This window comes from Phyllobates terribilis, unplaced genomic scaffold, assembly GCF_046119375.1.
Source record: "Phyllobates terribilis strain yellow unplaced genomic scaffold, ASM4611937v1 Scaffold_12__6_contigs__length_324123572, whole genome shotgun sequence".
NCBI classification, from domain to species: domain Eukaryota; kingdom Metazoa; phylum Chordata; class Amphibia; order Anura; family Dendrobatidae; genus Phyllobates; species Phyllobates terribilis.
In genome coordinates this window covers 308,722,830-308,728,829 of record NW_027362772.1, presented here as the reverse complement: position 1 = coordinate 308,728,829, position 6,000 = coordinate 308,722,830, and positions in this window count along the sequence as shown.

Genomic DNA, 6,000 nt, shown 5'->3' with positions numbered 1-6,000 from the left:
GCGTCTCTTCGTGGCACCACTACTTGCCAGATTAGTTCATGCGTCCGGGAGTTAACCATTCTGCGGCACAACTTCCCCTTATAAAGGAACAGTCGACTCTTCTCAGCCCACAGTTGCTTGGCTTCCTCCGGAGCGTCTGGGTCAAGGCGAGCCTCTGGCCGAGTCAGCATCTCCTTCACCAGTCGGACGGCAGGGTCACTGTCTTGCGTTTCCTCCCAGTTGTAGTGAGGCAAGGGGTTAAACGTAGCGGCTTGCTTACTCCTTACCCGGTGGGAATACTGGATAGTCCTATGCCGGTGGAACGCAGGGAGTTCGACTTCTTCCAGTCCCTCTGGATCTTCTCCTACGTCCGGTAGGTTTGGCATCCTGGACAGGGCGTCCGCGTTGGTATTGGAGCGTCCTGCCCGGTATTTGATTGTGAACTCGTAGTTGGACAGACGGGCCATCCATCTCTGCTCTAGGGCACCGAGTCTTGCTGTGTCCAGGTGTGTCAACGGGTTGTTATCCGTGTACACGACGAACCGGGAAGAAGCGAGGTAGTGCTTAAAGCGTTCGGTGACTGCCCACACCACTGCCAGGAACTCTAGCTTAAATGAGCTGTAATTCTCAGGGTTTCTCTCGGTGGGTCGCAGTTTTCGGCTGGCGTAAGCGATTACTCGTTCTTTCCCCTGCTGGATCTGGGACAGCACGGCTCCTAGCCCGATGTTACTTGCGTCGGTGTAGAGGATAAAGGGCTGGCTGTAATCCGGGTACGCCAGGATTTCATCCCCCGTGAGGGCCATCTTCAGCTGGCGGAAGGACTCCTCTTCCAACTTCTCCCATCTGAAGGGCGGCTTCTGGTTCTTGGCCTTCCGGGACTGGCCTATCAGGAGGTCCTGCATAGGAGCTGCCTTTTTGGTGAAGCCGGGGATGAACCTGCGGTAGTAGCCTACCAACCCGAGGAACTGCCGCACTTCCTTTACACTGGAGGGACTTGGCCATTCCTTAATTGCGGTGATCTTATCAGGGTCGGGAGCCACTCCGTCAGCGCTCACCACGTGTCCCAGGTACTGCACCTTTGGTTTCAGGAGGTGACACTTGGAGGGTTTCACCTTTAGGCCGTAGCTTGCCAGAGCTTCGAAAACTTCCGCCAGGTGTTTCAGGTGGTCCTCATAAGTCTTAGAATATACGATGACATCGTCCAGGTACAACAGGACCGTCTCGAAGTTTCTATGGCCCAGACAGCACTCCATTAATCGTTGGAAGGTTCCTGGTGCGTTGCAGAGTCCGAACGGCATGCAGGTAAACTCGCTAAGTCCCATCGGGGTGGTGAATGCGGTCTTCTCCCGGTCCGCCTCTGCTACAGGAACCTGCCAGTACCCACTAGTGAGATCCAAGGTAGAGAAGAAGTTAGCAGATCTTAAAGCAGCCAAAGACTCCTCTATCCTTGGTAAGGGGTACGCATCCTTGTGTGTGATACGGTTGATTTTCCGGTAATCTACACACATCCTCATGGTGTTGTCTTTCTTTTTGACTAAGACTAGTGGAGCTGCCCAGGGGCTACAGCTATCCCTGATCACCCCAGCCTCCTTCATGTCTCTAAGCATCCCCTTGGCGTGTTGGTAGTGTGCAGGGGGTACGGGTCGATACCTCTCTTTTATGGGAGGATGGTCTCCCGTGGGGATGTGGTGTTCTACCCCCTTGACTCGCCCGAAGTCTAACGGGTGTTTACTAAACACTCTCTCGTACTCTTGAACCACCCGATAGACTCCCTGTTTCTGATGTGAGGGAGTGGAGTCAGTACCCAAATGTAGTTGCTGACACCAGTCCTCCATTGTTTTCTTAGAGCCGTTACCTTCCTCCGGGTGAGATGGAGGCAAGGGTTCCACAGATTGTATAGCATTTTGGTTAATGGTATATAATTTGGCTAGCGTGGCATACCGGGGCAGGTACACTTCCCTCTTCCCGATATTGATTATGCGAACGGGCACCCTCCCATGGTGTACATTAACCACCCCCCGTGCTGTCAAGATGGTGGGCCTACTGTCTGAGTAAACTGGTTCTACCATTGCCTGGTAATCTCTACCTCTCAGACCAATAGCTGCCCGGCACCAAATCATCATTTCACTTTTTGGGGGCATGGCAATAGGGAAAGGGTCACACATTCTCACGCTACCAATCTCACCGCCGGAGAGTTCCACCTGTTGCCGTCGCATCAGTGCCCGGATCTCTTTTTGGAGCACTCGCTGCTCGCCGGAGCTGGCGTTCTTGGCAACCTGCTGTAAAAGGAAAATCACCTCTGCAAGACAATTTTCAATTACATTAGTTCCTAGAGTTATCTTTGGGTGACTCTCGTGTTTGTCAATGTCTACAATGATCAGTCCCTGTGCTGCCAGTTCAACTCTACCAATTTTAATGGTCACCTCTTTAAATCCGATCTGTGGCACGGGCTGACCATTGCTGGCGATGATACTCAAGTCGTCGTCAGGGTAGCGGGTAATATCCGAGTCATTCCAGTACTGCTTGAAGAGCGCGTACGGGATGGTGGTGACCTGTGACCCGGTGTCCAGTAGGGCACTCATAGGAATGCCATCCAGTACCACAGGCAAGACTGGACGTCCTCCCACATATTTGTCGCGCCAGTTTGATGGGCCTGATGATCTTTTTCCTAGGGGTTGGCCCTCTACCCTAGGTTGTGCCAGTTTAAAGGACAGTACCTTGCCATATGTCCGGGTTGATTACAGCGGCGGCAGATGGGTTGTCCGTCCTCGTTGTATCGGTCGCTGGGTCTTCCTCTGGCCGGTGGGGTCCTCCTTGGTCGACGCCACGGGATGTCCTCCGGTCCGGATGCCAGCTGGATCTTCCCTGGAGTGGAAACCTGTAAAGACTGCACAGTTCGGGTTAGCGCAACGCTTTTAGCTAGCTCTTGGACCTGATGGTGCAGGTCTGGAGCCGAGTCATTGTTCAAAGCCTGCGCATCAGCTCCCACAGGCCCTGCCGACAAGGGCGCCGCCTCCTGGTGGTAGGTGGTAGTGGGGCGTCTGTGGGTCACCACGCCACCTGGTGCCGGTTCTCGGAGCACCCGGATGGCTCTGTCCTTGAACTGTGCAAATCCCAGATGAGGGTCCTGTAAGGCCATTGCCCGCAACTGGGTTCGGTGGGCATTGCAATATAAACCCTCTATAAATTGTTCAGTTAACAGCCTGTCCTCGTCTCCCACGCCGTCAGGGTCGGTCTGCTTAATGGCTCTCAGGGCCTCTTGTAGGTTCAGGGCATAGTCCCTTATACTCTCATGTGCCCGCTGTTTGCACCCGTAGAATCTAAGCTTGATCTCGGCTGAGGTGCGGGTATCAAAGGTGTCCCTCAGCCGGGTTAGTATCCCTGCGACAGTCCTCCCCCCAGGTGGCCAGGACTTTACCTCCCTTTGGGCTGCCCCGGTTAATTGGGCCACCAGGATGCTTACTTTTTGCTCTTCTGTGAGGGGGTACACCTGGAAGAGGCTATCCAGTTTTTCTCTAAAGTCCTGCAGGGTATGTGACTCCCCTGAGTACTGGGGTAGCCAGGCTGCCCCCGGGATATAGGGCATAGTGAAAGGCATGACCGCAACAGCGGTGGCGCTGGCGGGAGTTGGAGCGGTGAAGCTCTCCTCCGTATCCGACATCCTTCTCCCCCCTAGTGGACCGTGGCCTACCTTGCGATGATCCTCTTCCGTAGGCCGCGGCTCCGCAGTGGATCGTCAGGGTTGAGGACCTTCCGTCGCGCTCCTGTGACGTCGGCGTCTGCTGGGCTCCTTCCAGGACCTTACGCAACGTCCGGACGTGAGGCGGGGCTTCAGTTCTCGCGCGTTTTCGGAGTCCACGCCCCTCTTCTTCCCGCGCGGCGTCCTCAAGATGGCGTCCAATGGCGGGAAAACTCCACGGATGGCGGGAAGAAGGCCGAAAATGGCGCCGGATGGCGGGAAAACTCCACCGATGGCGGGAAGAAAGCGGAAGATGGCGCCGGATGGCGGGAATCTTCACCACGGGTAAGTTTTCACAGTCTTTTTCAGGCACGCAGTACCCGGTGGTTGCGGGCCCGAGATCCTGCCGACTACGCCAAAAGTTGACGCGCCCCTGGGCCTGTGTCGCGCTGCGTTGTGCACGCGGGAGCTTACCCGGAGCCGGATCTGTTGAGGGTTGTAGTCTCGTGGCGGTGATCCGGTCCGTGCCCAGGGAGTCAGACTAAGTGGCGCTGTTTTAGCGGTAGATGTTGGACGACTACGCCACCCGTTGAGTGCAGCCAGGGAGCTGCTGCTGCAGGGCAGACCGCTGAGGCCGGTGGTAGGATTGTGCAGCGTGATAGTATAACCCCCAACGGGAGGGGTATGGCCTCAGGGCAGCCGACGTGGATGATGGGGGTAGCAGGAACCACTCGGAGACGGTACTGTGTAGTTCAGGGTCTTTACTGGTGACAAAGATAGACCCTCCCGGAGTACTGGCTAGCGATTGGGGCCTGGTCAGTCCTTGAGCAGATGGGATCTCCCCTGGCCAGGCGGAGTTGTAGGCCTCCCAAACTAACTGTACTCTTCTGGCTACCTTGCTAGAGGTGGGTATAAGTAGCCCACGTCCCTGAGTGTACCGTGTGGTGCTCACCCGTATGGCCGGTGACTCGGGGCCTTCGGGTTTCTGGGCCAGAGAACCTGCAATCCCCTGCCGGTCGGTTTCTGCTGCTGGATAGGAGTTAGTCCCCACAGCCTCGGACTCCGGGTCCGGTGATAACTTCTCAGTCAGGGCGAGCTCTGTAGCTGCCAGCCCCTGACTCCTTGTAACACTGCTCCCACAGAGCTCCTGTTGTTTCTTCCTATATTTGCTTCTTTTCTCTGCTTCTTCTCTACTCACTAACCCTGCCTCAGCCCCAGGTTTATCTAGGGGAAGTTCTTCCCCTCCCAGGACTGGGCAGGAGGTGTGGCATGCATAGGATCCCTGACCAAGAGACCTCCCACCTGCTCTCAGACGTAATATCTCTATCACTGTGGCAACCAGACCCCTGGGGTGTCACATAAGTATCTGCCCGATCCGACCAAGGTCGCACGACGGCATACGACGCCAGTGCACCAGGGAGGAACCGAGCAGAGGAACCAGGGTCTACTCCAGGTCAGACTCCGGACACGGCTGTTGACCCACACCGGGGAATACTGGAACAGGCAGACTAGAGCGCAGGCTGGGTAGGGTCCAGTACAGACTGGGAGACAAATTCGAAACCGCAGACGCGGTGGACAGGGCCGAGCAAAGCGAAAACCGCAGACGCGGCGGACAGAGCCGAGCAAAGCGAAAACCGCAGACGCGGCGGACAGAGCCGAGCAAAGCGAAAACCGCAGACGCGGCGGACAGAGCCGAGCAAAGCGAAAACCGCAGACGCGGCGGACAGAGCTGAGCAAAGCGAAAACCGCAGACGCGGCGGACAGAGCTGAGCAAAGCGAAAACCGCAGACGCGGCGGACAGAGCTGAGCAAAGCGAAAACCGCAGACGCGGCGGACAGAGCTGAGCAAAGCGAAAACCGCAGACGCGGCGGACAGAGCTGAACAAAGCGAAAACCGCAGACGCGGCGGACAGAGCTGAGGAAAGCGAAAACCGCAGACGCGGCGGACAGAGCTGAGCAAAGCGAAAACCGCAGACGCAGCGGACAGAGCTGAGCAAAGCGAAAACTGCAGACGCGGCGGACAGAGCTGAGCAAAGCGAAAACCGCAAACGCGGCGGACAGAGCTGAGCAAAGCGAAAACCGCAGACGCGGTGGGAACAGGGCTCTGTTCACACGGAACAGACTAGAAGGAAAAGGCAGAACCAGATACCCACAGGGTACTTGCAGAGAAGTAGCGAGTGGACAACAAACTCACAAACGGAAGTACAGTGACAACGAGCAGGAGTTAGGTACGAGTTCAGACTGCAGAAAAAGGAAGGGAACGGACATAGAGGAAAAACAGGTAAAGGATAGGAGAGAGTTCAGACTGGAACTGAGTGTACGGAGGAGACCGACACTGCAGCG